The sequence below is a fragment of the Leptonotus elevatus genome, chromosome 16 (genome assembly GCF_054856555.1).
Source record: "Leptonotus elevatus isolate MCC_2025b chromosome 16, RoL_Lele_1.0, whole genome shotgun sequence".
Classification (NCBI taxonomy): Eukaryota; Metazoa; Chordata; class Actinopteri; order Syngnathiformes; family Syngnathidae; genus Leptonotus; species Leptonotus elevatus.
The window spans coordinates 7,291,547-7,313,963 of record NC_141254.1 but is presented as its reverse complement, the minus strand read 5'-3'; the positions used below and the strand labels follow the sequence as shown (position 1 = coordinate 7,313,963).

The 22,417-nt window shown below is 41.0% G+C and overlaps 1 long non-coding RNA gene across 1 annotated transcript in view; it reads right to left on the bottom strand.

The window, feature by feature from the left end:
- Window positions 1-1,063: 1,063 nt before the first annotated feature.
- LOC147160535 (uncharacterized) overlaps window positions 1,064-22,417 on the bottom strand; it is a 32,355-nt gene continuing 11,001 nt past the window's right edge. Inside the window, exons 2-3 of the long non-coding RNA XR_015090405.1 lie at window positions 21,703-21,822; window positions 1,064-1,871 (exon numbers count right to left, since the gene is read on the bottom strand). This is a non-coding gene — a long non-coding RNA (uncharacterized LOC147160535). The remainder of the gene's footprint in view (window positions 1,872-21,702; window positions 21,823-22,417) is intronic.

Genomic DNA, 22,417 nt, shown 5'->3' with positions numbered 1-22,417 from the left:
GCTTTTTCACAGATATTATTTAGTTGTACCGGGGGAGCTCCTCTTCCTCTGGTAGAAAGTCCAGGTGACCATTTTTCTTCACTCAAGGACGACGTACAGTTTGCTTTTCACTAGTACCAAGATGAATAAATAAGCTGAAAGCAGGTGGCGAGGGAGCAAGCTGAGAAGCTGCAAATAAAAGGCTGCTTCGTTTTGCAACTCGCCCAAGGTTGTTTTGTCGGAGCCTGGAGATGACGCATAACCTCCGGGAGGCTTTCACACTGATGACCTGAAACTCTTAGCAGCATGCCGCCAAGGTGCCGAGTGTGTGGTGGGAGTAAATGAATCACAAAGCCACTTTTTTGATGTAGAAATGTATTTGACTGAGTTTTTTCAGTTACCTGCTTTGATATTTGGCGCCGGCTTGTGCCTCCACTCAAACGATTTAGCTAGCTTCCAATGGATTAAGGCTAACTCAGGATGAAAAGTCGTATGCTGTCAAGATTAAAATAGTAATATTACGAGAACAGAGTTGTCTGTTTTTAAGAATTATTCACCTATTTGTATGATTTTTTTTAGGGGATTTTTTTGTATTTGCTGAACTCACCAAAAAAGACGTCCAAGAAAAAAAGTTTTTTTTTTTGCAATTATCATATTATTTTGAGAATAAATGCACTTATTTTGAAATAATTTTTTAAAATATATTTTTTAGGGTCATCATTTCAAGATTAAAGCTTGAATATTATGACAAAAAAAGTAGTGCTGTGAGGCGATTAAGAATTTGAATCTAATTAATAACAGTATTTTTAATTAATGAATCGAATTACTCTATTTCATCTCATATCTGCTAAAGGTCCTCAAATAAAGAATTTGAATTCTAGGACATTACAAAATTGTAGTGCATGACTAATCAATTGAATACACCAAGAAAAGAAGATTTGAAATCCACATTTTTATTGTTGAAGTGTGCTTCATAAATGAAATTCAACAAAACGTTTAAGCACATCAACAAACCAATAGGCCGTGCATTATTTTAAAACATAATCTAAACTTTCATTTTGTCCACATTTTTTTTTAACGCTATGTGTCCTTGACCTTTTACTTCAAACACAACAACAAATCAACAGTAGTCACAAAATGCATACGTTGGCATAAAAAAATTAAAATAAATAAAAATGATGCCGAATATGCATGCGCAACATCTCAAAACCATTGGCAATTAAATAAACGCTCCTTCATGATTGGCTGCTTCCTCGAGACAGGATGTCACCGGGGCACGTTAGTTGAGCAGGTAGCGCACATGGAGTGGTCGCCGGGGAGGTGGAGAAAATGGAACACCTGAGCAAAAGGGTGGACATGAGACGACGCGAAGAATCACACACTCACAGACGACGACGCGATACCTCAACACGCTCCCAACTTTCCAACTGAGTCGTGAGTTACACACATGAGAGGTATTGGGGCTGGCTAACTAAACAAACGAACAAAGTGCAAACAAACAGCCAGACCCCGAATAAAAGCTACTGGGTTGTTTTAACTGTCATGGCAATGGCACATCTGAAACCAATGTGGCAATGATGGGCTCTCGCCCGTCAAGTCGGCGACCTCGGCCACCAATCACGGAGGCGAGCTCCCACAGCCTGGACACACCAAAACAAACAAACGGCCACAAAACGTTGTGGGCCGTAACACAGGTGGGTAAGCTAACTGGTGGGCTGGTTTCACGCTCGTTCACATTGTTGTCAGCAGCGGGGAGTCCAAAAAATGAACGTGGACCCACGGTAGAATTTTAATGAGCGTGGCCAATGTGGATTCACTGTTGCTGCCTTCCCTGCCTTCTCTGACACCATCTTCCCCAGGCTGGTCTTGTTTCTTCTCTTAGGATCAGGCATCTAAAATGAAATCATAGAAAAAGAATGATTAGGTGCAGTAAGTAAATATCATTTGCATTTAACTCATTCACTGCCATAAATTCATAAAAATAAAAAAAGATTATTAAAAATTAGGGGCAAGAGGCAATGACATTTTTAAAATTGTAATTAATCGCATGACTTCACTAGTTACCTCACGATTAATCACACATTTTATATCTGTTCTAAATATACAATTAAAAAAATTCTAGGCTTTCATACTCAAGTGGAAACAAAAGTGGGAAAAAAATTTAAACTCATAGAAATAGTTCAAATGAATTTTTGACGTTTATAGCCGTCAACGGCAGTGAATTAATAAAAAAAGAAAAATAAAAAAACTTATAAAAAATTCGGGGCGTCAGGCGATTCAAGTTTTTAATCGTAATTAATCGCATGACTTCAGTAGTTAACTCGCGATTGATTACAAATTTCATATCGGTTCTAAATGTACAATAAAAAATTCTAGGTTTTCATACTCTTGTTAACAAAAGTGGGAAAAAAATGTAGAACTAATAGAAATAGTTCAAATGAATTTTTGACGTATATAGCCGTCAATGGCAGTGAATGAGTTAAGATGGAACCCTATAATAACGATCTTGATCTTGATCTTGATCTTTAGTATCAGGTGTGTCGGTAGGCAGAAACATCTAAAACCTGCAGGACTCAGGACCTCAAGGACCGGAATTGGTGAACCCTGCTGCACACCAAGGGTCTCCGAATCCAGTACTCAAGTGCTGGATTTTTGCATATTATACAAAAAACAGTCAATAAAAATGTTAATCCAACACAAAACCACATTAGAGCATTATATTGACTTTTGCAAGATAATATTTACTTTCTTAACGAGCCACGAGGGCAGGATGGCACTGGCTGTGATGTTGAGAGAATGACGGAGAGTAAATTCTTAATTTAAACACTTTTACAATTAAAGTATAAGTAAGAATATATAAGTACAGTATATATAAGTAATAATGCATGAGAATGAAGTTGTATTTCTTTCAAGATTTTTTAAAATATTTTTATGATTAAAGTTGTAATAATTACAGAACAAAGGGGAATATTTTTGAGAAAACAAAAGTAATTTGTGGCTTAAAGTCAGAATTTTTCAGAAAATAAATATTAAGAGACATACCCTTTCATCGAAATACCTTATGTCACACACGCTTTGAAACATTTGAAAAAATAATGTCTCCTTTAAGACGTGACCTTATATCAACAACGACGGACCGATTCCAAAGAGAGAGACTGATGGGATTCCTATCATGTTGCCCTTGAGCAGCAAGAATCGTAAATTGAAAATCCCAATCAAGGACACGATAAGGATTGTAATTCAGTCCAATTGCTTTACAGACCGCATTTTTCTATGACCCTTCCCTTTATGGCCCAACAAACTAATCGAGTACTAATTGAACAAGACGTGCTTGGGCTCGCGATGCCAAATGACACGAACGCACAATGCTACAATGGACTAACGTTATCGCTCTTTTGCTCCTTTCATTTGCCGAACATTACATGGACGCTTCACTCCCCCGAGGAAAAAGCTATTAAAGTATAATAATATCCCTTTACTCGCCGCTTAAAATCTCTCCTGCCAGCACTTTGTCCAGCCCTCTTTTATGATTGCCGCATGATGGTGTCACCTCAGTCACTTTTGAAATTGTTAGGAATTGGTTAGGAAGAATGTGTCACACCGACAAGAAAATAAAAAAATTACTCTACAGGACTGAAGACATAAAGTAAATATCATCATGCCATTACAATAAAGTTACAAGAATAAAGTATTTTATTTTTGAGGATTATTTTACAGGAATAAAGTCATGCATTTTCGAGTAATTAAAACTAAATACTGATAAAATAAAATCGTAAATTTTCAAGATTTTTTTTTTTTAGGTCAAAAGTCATGTTTCAAAAAGTTGCATAGTTTCGTCTAGTTTTAAAAATTTGCATATTTTTTAGATAACTTTACATGCTTTTTAGATAAAACAACAGCAACATAATTAGTGCTGTCAAAGTTAAAGCGTTAATTAATTAATCACAAAAATGATGGCATTAATCATGTATTAACACTTATTAATCACACGATTGATTTTGACTGCAGATGATCCTTAAGCTGACAGCGGATGGTTACGTTAAAGGTAGCACAGGTTGTGTTTGAGCAATAAACATAACTACATGCATTAAAGTAAAGCATAAATGTTTGCGTATGACATCCTCATTAAACTATATATATATAATTTCAAGATTAAGGTCATTATGTGTCAAGAATTTGTTTATTTTAAAGACTAAAGTCTAAATTGCAAGAACAAAGTTTTATATCAATATATATTGAAAAGAAAAAAAAATCTTCGAAAATAATAACAAAAACTGATCTTGGAAATACACGGCTTGTGGATATTCTCATTGATCCAGTTCATTTCTTTCTCAGGGCATTGAATCGATCGCGACTGGACTGCTCTGCTTGTCTTCGACAGTTTATGTAACAACAAGGCTCCGTTAGGACTGACCAAAAATACACAACTTTATTCCAGAAAACGTAACTCACGTCTCATAACATCACGACTTTAATGTTACTCATTGTTTCTTTTACAGGTGGGCCTTTTCCCCTCATTCATACATTCAATCCCAACACTAATGTTTTTTCCGTTGACCTTTCAGTTTGTCGTGGACGATAATGAGGCGACGTTCCACGGGAACGGATTAGACAGCTCCAAAATTAAGTCCAATTAAAGAGAAATGACATGGACTGCCAAGTCTGCGAGGTAAAAACAAAACAAAAGTTGACATTTCAGTGAGTCTATCATTTGAGAAATGCCAGGGCCGCCATTCATAATGGGGCCACTTTCTAGAGGAGTAATTACAGGATGTGCACAGCGGGAGCGCGCAGCAGTCATTTTGACTCATTTGCTGCTTGCTGGCGGTGCATACAAATGGCGCGCATGCATACATAAACGGCACCTTGTACCCGGCGGCCCCCTGTGAAACAGATAAACAAGACGAGGAGCACAAAAGGCGACACGTTAGCAGGTGGCGCGCGCTAAACCATCGGTGCCAGGCCAGTCCAAGCAGAAGATGCATTTACATAAGTAGTTTAGGGAACATTATGTGCGGTATATTCATGGTTTAAACTATTAATATGGGCAATTATAAACACTTTTAGCAGCAGGGGTGTCAACCACTCACATAGCCACTATCCCGCTTGAATACTTGGTAGTTAGCATCCACTTTGTAAATGTACATTAGTTCCCCCTACAGATCTGGAGAAGACCGACCACTATAGGCTGGCCCATGCGCGGTCATTAGTTTGGTCTGGTTTCATGTCGAACTTCTCATCTCAAGCGTTTCTCTTAACTGGACCAAAGTTGATGTAACTAGGTTTTGTTATCTTGTCTTTCATGGCCGGGGTTTTGTAATAACATTGATGGGTGATAGTCTCCTTTTGGCCTAATGGCCCGAGGGTCTGAACCCAAAGTCTCATCAACCTAAAAAAAACCCATGACATTTGTAGTTTCCCTTTTGATAGGACCAAAGTTTGTTTGCAGTTCAAGAACTTAGTTCGTATAAAATTTGAAAGACAGAAAGGCCGACCGAGGTCATGTACAAGGTACGAACGAGGTACTGAACTGTCAATGATTATGAGCAAGTCCAAAAAGAGATGAGTTTTTAAGACAAGATTCTTCCTAGAAGTCCTATATTCTCATCACAGTCAAGAGATACTTTTTTTAATTGGACCAAACAGAGGACACTTCAGCACCTGCTACTTAAGTAAACGCAATTAGAAAGACACAAGGTCCAAACAAGGTAAGGAATTGATCGCAAATGATTGAAATGATCGCAAATGATATCACGACAAAAACTGACCTCTTTTGGTAGAATACAATTTTGGTCTGAGGCAATTTTTTTTCACCTGCTACTTTAGTTCTTACAAATCTAGAAAGACCGAAGTTCCAAACGGGGCTAAGCCTCAAAACTGATCATACTTTTAGTTGCGGTTCTCAGTTCTCAATTTAGTTCCAATTCCGGTCCTTCTTCTATTTCAAAGGTGAAAAGAAAAGATCACCTGTCTAACCATTGGTTCAAAGGTCTGAACCAAAGTGTCCTCGGTCTAAAGTCTTGAGAAGACCAAACTACAAAGACAGAAGGCCCAAAGGTTGACGGAACCACATTCTTGTCTAAGCCTGGAAAGAGATTATTACTCTTTTCTCCTGATCTCAACGATGTTCTACTTGTATTTCGTTTCTGGGAGCCCAATTCATCAGACAATCGTTTTTGCACAGGACTGACACTACAACCTTGATTGCGCTGCAGATTTGTCTGACAGAAAAAAAAATCCAACAAGGCCATTTACGCTCTAATCTGACACTATTGCGTTTCAATTTTGCCGTAATGATTCTCCCTGCACTCAGGCACAGCGGGGAAATCCATCAACTTAGATTGGGTGCGTTTTACTGCTTTTAGTTGCTGCTCCTTTCGAGGAGACTTTGAAAATAGGAGGAAAAGTGACGATCTTTGAGACTGTCTAGCCAGTTTGTACACAAAAACACCAAGTCTCAAGTTTGGGAACTGAGCCGAGGGGAGGATGGCGGAACATGACGAGACACAGCCACGCAGCTCACCATTATTTTTCTAAAACGTTTTTTTTTTCCCCTCCGTCCTTCACCGTGCTCATCGTTAGCCGTGGCCGGCCAGACATCAGAAAAGGCGAGTCTTGTTAAGCTCGGCTCACAACAACCCCACCAGGATCCTTTTAGCTTGGCTCTCCTTTTTTCCCTTCACCTAACTAAAGCGCCATCATTAGCCACGGCCCTGCCAGACATCAGAAGCAAGCCTTCGTTAAGACGGGAGATTGCCGCTTTTCTCCTCCTTTTTTTCAAGCCGCGAGACTGCAGCCTGCACTAATGTATCCCATCGGACCGAGGCTGAAAGGTGGAGGTACGAGCTGTAAAGGTCAAGTATCAAGCGTAGCTTTTAAGTCTAGCATCTCAGTGACAAACTACTTCGAGGTGCAATGGTGTACTTTTCTTAGGTGTCCTCAGCTGACGGCTAATGACCTGCTCTTGCGACAAGCTAACCTCTAATTACTCCTCTTTGGACTCTTTTAATGGTTTCAACTTAATTACATTTGCTACCAATGCCTGAACAAAATCAGACCTCTGATTTGTGTTGGTTCCCCATAAGAATGAGAAGAAATAGAATTAAACCTGTTTCCTAGAGTAAAGTTTTGCCATCATAAACCTGTATTAAAGATGGCGGGAAAATGTTAAGTAACATTTAAATGAGTTATTACGAAAGCTATTTATATTAGTTCATAGTTATAAACCGGCGTGGTAAGTAGATTAACTTTTAAGTACCACATTCGAGCATTCATGTAAGATGGCAGAAAAAAGAAACCCCCCCAAAAACGTTTGATCCCAAAACAGTAACAAAATTAATGATATTACAAAATACATTAAATTGGACACACGTTTTTTCCCTTCAATTTAATAATTTAGGTATACATTTTCGATAGATAACAAAAAACAATCCAAACTCAGACCAGAAAAAAAAAACAGTTTTGATAAAAAGAAGAAATAAATAAATCACGAAGGTGAGGAAATGAGAACTTCCGGATCGATTTGTGCTCTTTCGTTTTTGTTTGTGTTCTAGATGAATAGACGGCTCCCTCAAATAGACTTCCTGGTGCACTCACGGAAACTAAAGATTGCTAAGATGAGCCCATTTCAACCCTGTTGCTAACCAAAACACCACCTACCGTGGCATGCAGTCTCTTGTATCAATGAAAGTGTAGAGACTACCCGCATCTTAAAATTAATTTAGCTTATGATAAGATTGATGTTATCCTCGTATAACCAAAGTCACTAGGGGACGCATTTTCACTGTAGCAATGGACCTATGATATACAGAGATGTCTTTACTTTTTAAGACTTCATACAAATCCTTTGTCCATTCCTCGTTTTCGAACCAAAGTGTTTCAATACTCCAGTGATGCCACCCTTAAATAATGAAATCCGCTGTCATGCATATGCCGACGTCGCCAGTGTGAGAAGGGCTCTCGAAACCGCGTACTCCCGCTGGCATCAATTAAGTTGTCCTCAAAGCTAAGGCGGGCCATAATTTCGTGAAAGGCAGTAAACAAAAAGGATTGAGGTGTAGAATCTGTTCTATTACCCCAATAGACATGACATTTCAGTATATTGAAGTCCATAATATGACTCTATTGATCACCAGTGAATGTCAAATGTGGGGAAATATAGGCGCTATTATTGTTGTTCGAAGCCGTCTCGCCTCGATCGATTGTTTGCGTCAGAAAGTAAAAGTTCAAACTGTTTCACTCCCTCCCTTAAAGGCGTTTTGTGTGTTTTATCAGCAAATGGGGTGTGATCATTTGTTACAAAGATGGGTCGTCATTACACTTCTTTCTTGGAATTTATTGAGAGAAATCACTGGAAAGTCAGATTAAAAATCACCCAAAATGTAAATAAGGCTGCCATAAATTAAAACGTTTTTTTAAACAAAAACGAGATGAAAAAGTTTCACAGGTTAAAATGTGACTACCAGAAATCACACGAAATTACCCAGGCAGAAATTAGGACAACTGAAAAATCCCCCCAAATTGCGCATTTTAAAATAAGACTTACATAAATCACCAGGAGTTGCACAGGTAAAAGTCCCCAAAATGTACGCATTTTAAAGTAAGACTCCAAAAAATCCTTCAAAAGTTGTAAATCATAAATCCCCCTAAAATTGCCCAGGCTAAAATGAGACAACTAATGAAAATCCCCCAAAATTGTGTATCTTAAAATGAGACAAACAAAAATCCCACAGAAGTTGCATAGGTTACAGTAAGACTACTATCAATGCTGCCAAAAGTTGTGCTGGTTTAAATAAGACTGTCATAAAATCCCCAAAAATTGTGCATTTTAAAATGAGACAAACAAAAATCCCACAGAAGTTGCATAGGTTACAGTAAGACTACTATCAATGCTGCCAAAAGTTGCACAGGCTCAAATAAGACTACCATAAAATCCCACAAAATTGCACAGGTTAAAATAAGACTGCCATAAAATCTACCAAAAATACTAAAGGTTACAATAAGTCTACTGTAATTCTCTCCAAAGGTACGCATGATGAAATAAATGACAAATCTCTCAAAAATTGCACAGGCTAAAATAAGAGTATCGTAAAATCCCACAAAATGTGTCTAAGGTAAAACGAGACTTCTGAAAATCCCCCAAAAAGTTTCTAAGTATGTTGAAAGAGTGTTGCAATCGTGTCTCTCATGAAGACGTTGATGTTCTAGTAGACATGGACATGTAGTCACTCCACAATGTTTAATAAATGATTTCTTTATAATAGTTCTCTTTTATATCGTTTGGAACTCCACTTTCGCTTGACATTTCAAATGCACCAAATCAATATTGCCCACTTTTCCTCACCTTCCACCCCCCACCAGAAGATGGCCGGAGGAAAAACAGGCTCTTAAAGGCTCTTAAAGACGGCGGAAAATTGCAAGTGGGGATGAGTGAGTGAAGAGGAGCAAATGGGAAATACATGAACAATGACAAATGATTACAACGCTTCTTCAAAGAGATAAACAGCTTATATTGAACAGACATTTTTGGGCTGCCCATCAGTCCCCCCCCCACCCCCCACCCCCCCCCCCCCAATCATTTTGAGGATTTTCTATGAAAAAGTGGGTGCGAGTGTCTGGCTTAGGAAAAAACAGACTAACTTAAACCTAGTCCATTTATTTATTTTTTCTTTACACATTAGTGTATTGCTTTACATACCTCATTTCTTAGGAGAGCAAGGCTATATGTTTTGACAGTCAAATTGTCACATAGCCAACAAAAAAACAAATGGCTTCCATCCTAACCCCTCACTGACTCCATGCCCTTGTCACTGCTGAAATAAGAGGCGCTACAATGTTTGGCACGGCAGGATTTTTGTCACGGCAGTCACAGCTGCATAGTGGTGCCGCTGGGTTAATTGGTTTTCTGCCTACCACAGACAAAAGAATGGAGAACAGAAGACGGGCCTGAGGATTTTTTTTTTTACCTTCAAAAAAATTCCAAACTTCAATCGACCTTTCTCCCTTTAGTAACTGTTGTAAGTTTGTTTCGCTTTTCGGAAACCAACCTTGTACAGTCCAAAAACAAAAAGGAACATTTCAGACAAAAGCAGGCAAGAACAAGAAGGATGTTATGATCGAGACAGAGGACAGCAGCGCTGTCGCTCGAAAGCCGGCTCACTTGCTAATTACTGTTACGATGATTTACAAGAAAAAAAGGCCTATACAAACTGGTAGCTTGTAGCGGGCTTCATTTTCTTAACTGGCTAAGCTTGTGGCAATACTTTCACACTGACTGTGATAATAATAGACTCTAGGAAATACCAAGAATTGTCTTGTACAAGGTTTCATAGAGCACAATGTAGTATTCAAGGTTTTCTGACTAGCATGGCAGCTGCTACAATCCAGGAGCATATAGTAGCTAAGTATGATTAGCTTACTGAAGCTGGCAAAGTTTGTGTTGGGGCAGTTGTTTTCTAAGTTTTTTCTAACCATTTTTGTAGAGCAGATGAAATTTGTGGCAATATCTTTATCATGACTGTAATGAACTGGGAAAGATTGTGTTTTTGTGAACAGGTTTCATGAAGAAAAAAGCCAAATACAAGGTCTTCTGACTGACATGACAGTCGCTGTCACATTTATGCTAAATGTAAGCCGATCTGTGACCACAAATGGTAGCTAACGTTAGTAGTGTAACCTTGCTAGGGTCGCTACTTCATTAAGGTCAAAAAGAGGACATATAATAAGTGTTCCCAAGCTATAACGCAGTTCACTTTTCACGGTCTTGCTGTTTCGCAGATGAGTTTTTTTGGGGGGCCTTGCTGGGATTGGTTGTCGACAGGGGGCGTGCCTTTAAGAGAGCAAATTTCGGAGTGTCTTGATAACTCTCCGAGCTGCTTTCTATATTCAAAGCAGGCTCCTCATTAGCAGCACGTGTCCCCATGCAGCTTAATGAGCTTGTTTTGATAACCAAACGACTACCAAACTTCCAACTTCCACTTTTACTTCCGACGTGAATCGAACGAGGGAAAAAGTTGAAAAGCCGCCTGCGCCGCCTCGGTCCACTTCTTCACTCGCGGCTAATGAGCTTGATTCAAAGTGCGAGAGGCAGCATGGATGTTGGGGGAATTGGATAGCGGATTTTTTCCAAGCCCGGTTCAGTTGGTTCTTTTTGAGGAAAAAGTGAGTTAAAAAAAATAAATAAATCAATGAGACACACTGCAGAAGAAATAAGAAGCCAAGGGGGCAGTTAAAAAGCCTAATATTAATAAGCTAGAAAGTATAATAAACTCACAAACTTCAATCAATGAATACTACATTCAGTTTTATACTGTTATTCAAAGAAACTGTGGTTTATGATCTGGAAGAGGGAGAAAAAATGCACAACCTCATTGGCTTTTAACTAAAAAAAGTTCATGCTAAATTAAAGTTCTAATGGGCAAATTATTATTTAGAATTGGTCTTTAGTTGTAATTTAATGTATTTATTTTAGTACACTCGGCATAGAAGCAGGGAAATAAACAGGTCAAATGCTTGCTTGTTTTTAAACGTGTTTTTTAGTTGACATGTTTTGTAATGAAAATTAAAATGCGTAATTCCATAATTGTATTCTTAAGTATGACTATAAAACAGCATGACATTGAAAAGTGTGCGAAGCAATAACGCAGCCCAGACTTTGAAGACGGAAACACTTAGGTGCCGTCCTGCGGCTGCAATATTTCCGCCATGCAGCGAGCTCAAAACGACATGTTGTGTCACAGCGAGAGCGTGAAGTTTGCAAGTAGTCGGCAAGGAAGCCGCCTCGGCAGGAGACGGCAGATTGTTTTGTGCCGGCGAACGAGGAATAGTCGGATAGTAGGGGACGGAAAAATGCAATTAAGATGGGAGAGCCGATTAGAGCGGCGTGATTGATATGATGATAAGAGACTGTGGTGGCATTTTGGAAAGACTTTCAGTCTGTAAATCAAATGACAAGAAGGGATGATTAACTGTCACGCTCAGCGCATTTTCAAGGAAACAATAGCAAACTCACACATTTTGTTAAGACTTAGCACAGAACATAAATCATAACAAAAAACAAGCACTCAGGACAAGGATAACGAACAGATGAACCGACGAAAACCAGAAGAACACAACTGAAAAAATGGAATCACTCTTGGAGATCACATACCATTCTTAACAAATGCAGATCAGATTACAAGAAATATGACAAAGTCCTTTGAGTCCAAAAGGTTGCGATGAACCACAAACAAGCACTACCTTGGGAGTATGGTAGCGTCCAACCACCAGATGCATTTTCACAAAAACTGCTTACTGGAACCCTAGTAGACATGTCAATGTAGCACAAAACATTCTTGAACAGCGATCAACCAGATTCTGGAAAAAAAGGCTCACAAACCTGAACAACGGCTGTAAGAAATGGCAGAATGATGAGAACATACACAGTGGGCATACTGAAAACTTGGAAGACTTGTCCAGGAAAGAACTTTGTATTAACTAAAAGACGCAAGTTCGAGAGGGACAGACTCACAAACATGGGAGAATGGATCGGACAAACAGCCTTTGGGAACGGTAGATTACAGGACACGGTTGTGGGGACTTATTGAAAACCACTTGAAACCTGGCAGACTTCAGACTCCAGGAGGCCACTTGGGATAGCTAGAAGACCCAAGTTCTGGAGGAACGGAATCACAAAAGCATGAAACTGAATGGAAAGATGGTCTTCAAGAAGAATAGGGCGTTTTATACAGTTGCGTAGACTCACTTGAAATCTGGCAGACATTGGACTCTCAATCAACTTGGGGTATCTAAAACGCCTTGAACGTTTTATACAGTTGGGGAGACTTACTTGATCTTGGCAGTCATCAGACTCTAGAGACAACTCGGGATCACTAGAAGATCTAAGTTCAAGAAGAACAGACTAACAAATGAGGGAGAAGGGATGAAAAGAGCGGTCTTCCAGAAAGCCAGAACATTGCCAAATCAACTTCATGTCCTGATTTCCGAGAAACAGACAGTGTGAAAGGCGCTTTTGCCTCACAGCCAATGTTGTGGGCCGGTATGAGGCTTTCCTTCTCAGACTTCTAACCCTATGACCTGTTTCTGGATCAGCAGGAGGTGGTGGAAGTGTCTGTGAAAAAGAGTCAGATCCAAACAGTCTTTGCAAGATCCTGATTTGAACCAGAACTCGTTCTTGAGGAATGACGACACAAGTGTACAAAAAAAAAAAAGAACACTTGGTGACAAACAGCTAAACAGACACAAGGTATCATACCAAAAATTCCTCAATGAGCCTCAGTGTTGGCACCACCCATTTAAGTTTAAAAAAAAGTGCTCGAGCATGTTTGTGTACCTCACACTTCTGGCTGCCATCACAATGCCTGCGGTTGTAATGTATATTTCATGCTTTGTTGCTGCTTGCAGCATGTTGGGCCTTGGCAGCCATCAAACATTCATCCCCGCCGAAGCACATTTCCATATCAAGGGACCTCCGTTCAAGCCCCTTCTACTTGGAGCAGGTAAACCCTCCCGTCTCCGCCCCCACCCCCACCCCCCTTATCGCTCTCTCCGTATGTCTCCTTAGCCACTAACACACAGAACGTTTTGCTCTAATCCTGCTCGTTCTAATCCTGTTAAAAGCCTCTTTTGTTTTGTTTTTCACTTTTGTGTTATTTTTTCTCTCTCAAAGCCGTACAACACGGGAAGAGGCAGGGGCGAACAAAGGATAGGTGGGTCTTGATCAACAAAAGCACGAATGAGTAAGAATTAACGTAGTAGCAAAAGGATTTTGCTGCTGGGCTGTGTATAGCGGGTCCTTCGAAGGAATAATGACTTCTGGGAATGAAGCTTTTTAGGGGCACAGTGAAGCCTCATTTATCACGGATACATTTCATACCTACCTTACGTAAAAAACTAAAAGAAGACTAGCAAACTTTTTCGAGACCAAGCATGGTTGTATGAAGGTCTTTATTCGTCACTCCTAAATGAAGTTTGGAGCGATTCGCTGGTGACACCGTCCACTCCTCAAAGTCCCTCTTCAGCCTCAGGGATAAGGTACCCAATTCTCTCTGCCCAGTCCTCAAAGCTGTCAAAGAGCCCCTTCAAAGTTCATCAAGACATGCTTGGATGAATTTGGGATTGGGGGTGGGAAATAATTCAATTGCAGCTTTACTTCCTGTAGGCATTATTTGCCAAGTGTCTCATTTCTTTATTCCACCATTCCACCGGTTCCGAGTTTCCACCGCGGGCACGGACACGCTCGGCTTACTCCGCCAAGCGTCCGCTGTTTGCCCCCCTCTCTATCCCCCTGCGGTTGCAGATATCTGATGGTTTGGGTGGAGGACGCCGCTCGCTGCAGGGGAAGAACATAACCACAGGAAGTTTCTCCACAAGCTCTCCGGCGTTATCAGCGCCGCGTCTCTAAAAGGTTCACTACACCCGCCGACTATATGACGCGATAAGAAAATACCAGAGATTAAGCTCGTCTTTTTATGCATATTTTTTTATGCATATTTTTTTCTCTCCATTCTCTTCCCTGAAGCATATTTCATGTTATGATGTAACCGGAAAAAATAGCCGTGATCTCCTCCAGCACTGTGATATGGCGAGGAAATGCTACATCCTCAGATCTGTCAGATCATTCGATATCCTGACAAGATCTCTATTGTCATGTGAAATTTGGGGTTAAAGATAAGTCTTTCTAAATAAACATCTCTCAGAAGCAGTGACCCACATTTACAACTGAAATTCAAATATTTGTTGCATGAAATCGAATTAACTGATTCCTAAACAAGATAATTTTCTTTGTTTTGTAGCACTGCGCTGCTTCCAGTACATGCTTGTGGATGTTTGATTTTAAGAAAAATATGGACAATTTTAGTAGCAATGCATCATAACAGAAATGATGGTTGGAAAGTTTTTTATTTTATATTAGAAGTAGATATGTGATGGGTGAATAAAAAAAATAGTAGTTGTTTAAGTATCTTCAAGAAATGGAAGCATAAAGAATTTTTTGGGTTACGGTCAATACCGGAGTTGTGTCAGCGCTTTCTGTCAGCTCTTCTTCAAACAGTCAGGGATTATTTTCCTCTTTATATGCAAGGCCACCATTGATTTACCAACACGATTTCAGCTCCTCTGGCCCGCTATCAAAAGATGACGGAGGTCAAATCAACAGCCGTTACTTTCCAAGTACCAGACTCCAGCCAGTCCTCTGAGTTGAAGTGATTATTAATCATAATTTCCCCCCTCAAAGTAGTGATTCACTGATTTTATATTTTTTTCAGAATAAGAATAATCTTTATCTGCCTTTTCTCGCCCACCTCCTCGCGGGTGGCGTCGTCCCCGGGGCCGTCCCAAGTTTAGCTGGTCATCCCAGGTGGCCGCCACCTGCCCTCTTCCTGCTCTTCTGCTGCTCACCCCAAGACAGAGACGCGTTCCGGCACCTAATCGCTACAATGGGCTAACATCGGTCATGTGAAAACTTGACTTTACTTGACTTTATCGGCCAAGAATCTACACAAATATGTAGAGAGCTGAAGCGACAATAGTCAATATTGCAGTACTGTCACACCTGGATGTGCTAATTGGGCAAACCTCTGTGGAATAGGGAGTTGGCATGAAGGAAGAAGCTATTGGAATGTCTGCTGGTTTTTGTGTGCATAGTTGGATAGCACCACCCAAGGGAAGGAACTGGAAGAGGTGGTGACCAGGATGTGGAGGGTCCAAGAGAATTTTAACAACATTTATTGTGCAAATCTCAAATCAAAATTAAAAGTCAGCACTTTCTGGTGCAAAATAGTGCAAAGTATTTTAATTGAAAACAGTACAACTGGCTTAGAGCAAGTATTCACTTGAAGATCTCAAGGGCATGCACAAGTGACCATTGTAAACAGCCCAAGTCTAGGTTTTATTTAACACAAAGAGACTGAAACAGTTGCAAATAGTGGTGGAAAATGAAGCTTCATGAACCACTTGTGATTTTTTTTTTCACTCTTATTTGTTACGCTGAGCGCGAGCCGTGTGCAAGGCCCGGGACGCAGATACAATATCATCAATACGCGCCATATAATGACGTCATCAACAAGCGCCATGTGATGACATCATCAACATGTGCTATGGGATGACGTCATCAACATGCCCTAGCGCTGTAAAATGGTAGAGTTGAAATATCTACCTTCGGCAAAATGTATACCTTATATTGAATATGCCGTTTATATTGCCCAGCACTAGTGACATCGATTGCTTATGGATTTTCATTTGTGATAGGGCTCATCCCCTATGTCCTATCAATGAGGACATGTTTGTTTACATTTACCATAACTAATCTAGGTGATAATTTACATTAGCCTGTCAATGACATTTCTTAATTTAATTTTAATTTTATTTTTATTTATTTATTTATTTATTTATTTTCTGTCTTGGAGAGCTCAGTATTGTTCATTCGGTAATTTTACCGATTTGACATGTCATCATCATTGCTCTCTTTTTATTTGTATGGTATTTATTTTATTTTTTTATTAATTTTTATTTTGTATGTGGGTGAGTGTGTGTGTGTGTGTGTGTGTGTGTGTGTGTGTGTGTGTGTGTGTGTGTGTGTGTGTGTGTGTGTGTGCGTGCGTGCGTGCGTGCGTGTGCGGGTGTGTGCGCGAGTGCGTGTGTGTGGGGGTGTGTGCGTGCGTGCGTGCGTGCGTGTGAGTGTGTATTCATTAGTTCACCTAAAACCTATTAAAAATCCCATACCGTTCACCTAAACCGAATACTTCGGAATCCAGCTAGAGTCGTGAGGTTGTCAGGAGACCCGAGGAAGGATCAAAGAAAAGAAAGGAAAGTGAAATCCAGCACCGACCAGACATTACCTGGGTTAGAAACCCAGAGTCTTTCACTAACCCCAGAAACATCTATATTCCAACAAATTAGGGAGACCTAAAGAGACTGAGGAAAGGAAGGAAGGACAGATGAAGCAGAGTGAGATTCATAGACACCAGCCTCCACCGATTCAACGACCAGAGGAAGAAGCAGATTGTGTCTGAGTTTCGATAGATGCTGGTGTGGTGGATCTGGCATGCATGAAAATCTCTACCAAAGAGGGGAGCCGTCGACCCCTGCCAGGACAGAGCAAGCGTAACACCTCAGGGCCCCCCAGGCCGCGGCAGCGGCAGCGGCAAGGGACAACCCCCGGGCCCCGCAGGGGCCACCGGCCGGAGAGCAAACCCAGGAGCCAGGAGCGCACCCCACCCCAATACGGCCCGCGCCCACAACCCAACGCAGCAGGACGGGGCACGGCAGGCCCGCCAGGCACCCCATCGGTCCACAGCCCCCGCTTCCCCCACGACCCCCCCTAAATCCACCCCAACCCCAGCCGCCCCCAGGCCTCCAAACCACGAGACCCCACCGTCCCCCCACCCACCCAGTGTATATACAAGTGTGTGTGTGTGGTGCATTAAAATTGGGAGCAGGTGAGCCGGAGCAGAGGGAAATGATATCCCCACGCTCCGATCCACCTGCCTCCCAGTCATGTCAGTGAGTGTATGTGATGCATTAAAAAAATAAATAGGGGGGGCACGGTGGCGCGGCGGGGACACGGACAGGGGATCGCAGCACTGCTCTATACTGCGGTCTGCCCCAACCGATGCCACCCCACCCCGATACACCTGCACCCCTCCCCCCAAAGTTGTGTGGTGCATTGAAATTGGAGGGGAGTTGTAGGGCGAAAACGGTGTCTCCACCCGACCCCACCCCCCCCAAAGTGTGTTATGTGCCCTATATGTCTATAAACAAAGTGTATTGTGCAAAACTAGTGCAGTGAGTTAAGAGGAGCGACCAGCGGGCACCCCCCCCCCCCCCCAACTGGGAGGGGGCAGGAAGCGCCCCCGCCCACCAAACCCCTACCCACCCCACTGGGACCTATCGCCCCGCCGGGCTGGTCCCATATGCCCGCCGGGGCGATAGGGCTCGCCCCCCGGATACTGGGGCCTGCCCAAGGTGCCAGGAGGTCCACCGGAGCGGGGCGGGCACAACACAATTAGTCCAGAAATACATAACCGGAATGCATAACCATAAAGCATGAAAAAAAGTGTCTGTAGTGTTTTGTTAGCACTGGAGACAAATGTCGGAGTCTTATATTGTATAAGTTGTAAATTTGTGTGTTTTGTCATTTTAAATACGTTTTCACAAACTTGAATCCAAAAGTCAGATTCCGGAGCTATAGACAAGTCTGTCTCCCATTTCGAGATGGGTAAAGACATTTTTATCAGTATATGAAAGTAACATATATTTTTGAGAGTTTTTTTTGTTGTTGTCGGAGAAAGCTTGGTAATATCTTTAGCTAAAACAGGCGGTTGGAGCGTACCCCGAAGTGTTGGAATTTCTTTCTTTATCATACTTTTAACTTGCAGATAATGTAAAAAAATTACGTTTTTTATTTTGTATTTTTGGAGCAAGGATGTATATGATATAAACATATTATCTGAGAAAAGATGGTGGAGATGTGTAATTCCTTTCTGCTCCCACACACCTAAATAAAACGATTGGTTGTTAAGTTGAAAGTCGGGGTTATGCCATAGGGGAGAAAGCCCGCAGGGCTCCACTTGGGCTTTTGTCATTTCTAGTGCCTTCCACCAGGCAGTCAGGGTGGCGGAAATCATTGTTTTTTTTTTAAACAATTGTGTCACTTAATCGATGTTGTAATAAAGAGTAAATCTAGAAGTCTATCTGTTGGGTTGTGCCCATAGAATGATATATTGTAGCTGGTTAGCTATATAGTAGTGCATAAAATTTGGTGCCTCTAGACCTCCTTTGGATTTACTTTTCTGAAGAGTAGATAGACTAATCTTTGCTTTTTTTTTATTCCAGTAACATTTTGTAACGACATTTCTTATTATATGTTAGCATTAAGCTAGCGGACTCTCGTTAGACAACCTCAACTGGGAGTAACAAACAGCTGAGCAAGTCTTCTTTAAGTTTCCTCAAAGTGATTTTATATGACAGTCTGCCATTTCTTGGCAACAAGAAAGTGACGTTTAATAAGTTTAAATGTCTTTAAAGCACGTGGGAAAGGTAAACAAAATTTTTTTTTTTATATATATATATTTTTTTTTCATCTTGATATTCACCTGTCGCTAGTGGAAATTAAATTTATCACCCACAATGAATAAGAGTTCATGGGAGTGGGTGCGGGTGATTTTATTGTTGAGTTGTAATTTGCCTTTTTTTTTCTGTATCTTGTGAGACGGATTCTTTTTTTTTTTTTTAAATGGATGTAACACATTTGTCTTTGTCAGATGCTGCGTTTTATTTAATTTCCTCCTCCTTACTTCTTCCTGACAGTCAACTAAAATAAGCATATTAAATAAACATTGCTCTTTAAACTTGTCATCTTTCTTTGACAGCGAAAAAAAAAAGGCTTATTTCAAGTCGGAAGCAAAATCAGCAAATGCGACATGAGACGGAAAATTTCGCAAATGTGTTCAATTTGTCACCTCAGGCTCGCGTCCCACCCGAGCGACATATTTAATCAACTACGACGGTCTGGTAATCAAAGCAGAGCAGCAAACATTAAAGAAAATCAGCTCGAGCGACACATGCCGCATGCCTATTTATATCTCGGCCATACTAGGGATGTTTATTGATGTAGTTTCCATGGATACGTAACTGCGTATGATGCGTGAGTTCCGCGAGAAAGGGTTATTGAGTGTCCGTAATTGCAATCTGTTCTTGGTGCTCAAGGTTAAAATGGAAATAGAAATATGATGCAATATGACAATAGCAGAAAAATTAACACAATCTCATAAAAGTGAGTACACCCCTCAACATTTTAAGACGCGTAACAGCAGAGAGGGAAAGTGCCTCGTTGGGCCCAAGTTCGACATTTTCACTTGAGGGTGTACTCACTTTTGTTGCTAGCAGTTTAGACATTAATGGCTGCGTGTAGAGTTATTTCATTTAAGGCATTACAAAAAAAAAAGTAATGTGTATGTATGAAATGATATTCAAGTTTGGGTTAATAATATTAATATAGGCAATTGTAAACATTTTTAGGTGAGGTGTCTACTTTTTGCAATTTTTTAATTTAGTATAGTTCACCGTATACCGCTGACATTGCTTAATATTAATCCGCAAATGCATGCAGGTGTTCAACGTGTCAAGCCACTTTTTGACATTTCATTTAAATTGATAAATGTTGTATGCTAAGCTACTTTTCCTGGAAACAAAACCTCATCCATAACCTCCCAGCAGCTTTTGGCTCCGGCTAATCATTTCCTGCCGACCATTTTGTGTGAAGGTCAGAACAGCTTGACTTCCTGCTGTAACTTCACCCCCTCCTCATCTTGCCATGAATAATAAAATGACATTAATGAAGTGTGAGCGTGTGCGCTGGGTTCCGCCGCCTTCACATTATGAGTAAAAAAAGCGCACAAATAAATAATGAATGGATAATGTTAGCAGCATCAGCAAGACAAGTTGACCTTATAGTGTCACTTTAGCAAAGTTGTCCCTTTCCTGATTTCTGATTCTTTTTTTCTTTTTCCTTTTTTTTTTTTTTACATATAATAGTCACACTTCCATTTGAATATCTCACGACAACAATACTTTTTCCTTGCACTGTGAACGAGAATAAAAATGAATTATAAAACGTGTTATCAAACTGTCCCCTTCAAAAATGTCAGAGAGCATCTGTGGTAGCGCTTGGGTTTGTTTGCGCTTTGCTAATGAATTTGCCAGAAGGACGGGAGAACAAGACAACACACCAAGTGTTGATCTTCTGAGTAAATATCGCACGTGGCGGATTATTATTCCGAGCATTAGCGAGTTTGAGTCAACACGGCCGAGTCAATAGATGAGGACAGAGTGTGAGAGGCAGCCGAGGCAGGATGAATGGCTGCCACGGATTATCAGCATTCTGTCACCCCGAGATGCATGGATGCCATTTTTCTCTGGGGGAAAAAAATGGATGCGCAGAAAAACAAACGCCCTCGGGTAAGCGTTAGTGTCGATCACCGACATAGAAGGAAAAATGGCGTTCAGGAACTGATGGGAAAACTATAACTGACAACTAAGTTACACTTGCACACTGCAAGAACTAAGAGAAGTTCTATCTACTTAGTACATCTGAGAATATGTCCTACAAAAATGGCTTTGACAAAATCTTGGTTCCTGACATTTTAGTTACGTTTAATCTTTGACAGGCCCGGACAACTCCATCCGGCCTGGCACCCCAGACAAACACCTTGCCCATGTCGCATTGGTCATCCCCTGGAATTTGACCAACACCCTGTGTCTGGGATCACTTGCCCCTTCCGTCCTAGACGCCTCGTTCCTGGCATTAAACCTTGGCCTATCGCCATATTGGTATGGCTTTATCAAATTGTTTTGTTGGACCTAAAACCCTCCACCAGGCTTACCTCAAACCATCCTGTCTGGTTGGAGGACATCTGGAACCTGTCCCTTGTACCAAAAATGATGTATAGGGTGGTTCTCCATATGTTTTAAGATTAAGTAAGTACAATTACTTAAATGAATGTGTTCCTAATTACCTAATTTCAAGACGTCTTCACTTGCTCACTTGAGATCAATTCGAAGTGGCCATGAAGGGAAGTTGTCATTAATTCGACATCAGCGTGGCCGTTCTGTCTCGCCGCCTTGCAAAAATTGCTAGGCGGCCGTACGTCACTAATCGTCCGGGCGGCTCGGCTGGGCTCGAGGGAAACTGCTGTCACACTTCATGGCAGAGGTCTGTGCACTTACCGTTAAAATAGGGGAGAAAATTCCACTTCACGATAATCACAGGGGTCCCATCAAGTCGATGACGGCATTCACAGCAAGTGTCTGTCACCAGCACAGCGGGCAATTTTCTTCTCCCGTAACCTATTTCACAGCCGGTGGGGGAACAAGACGAGAAAGAGAGGTGGGGCAAATTATTGGCGAGCGAAAGGGAAATTTCCCAGGAGGGCCTCGACATACTGTGAAAGGTTCCCGCATTGGAACATATCCAACGGATTGTCACTTAGCAGAGGGACAATTCTGGAACAATACGCTGTTCGCTCGGGCGGACAAATGGAAAAATCGGCAGGGGCTCCGACGGTATGTGTAATGTGTGACATTAGACGATACAGGATGAAGCAGCAGTAACTAATAGTGTGCTCTGAGATCAGTCAGTCCTATTGCTTTTCTCTGTACTGGCTTCATTGAAGGTGACAAGATAAAATGGGCACTCCAATCTGTTAAGTTCCTTTAAAGTAGGGGTGCTCAACCTACCGCTTGTGGGCCAATAGGGATGTTCAACTATTGTGTCTTGATCTGATTAAACTGTGCACTACTTGGCTGCAAGCTGGTGCAAAAGCAACATTCGCCACCAATTACCAAATTAAAAAAAAGCAATATAATGCAGAAAGCAGAAATATTTTTACCACCAAAATTCCATATTTTACCACAAAATTCTATATTTCAGTTACTTTTACCC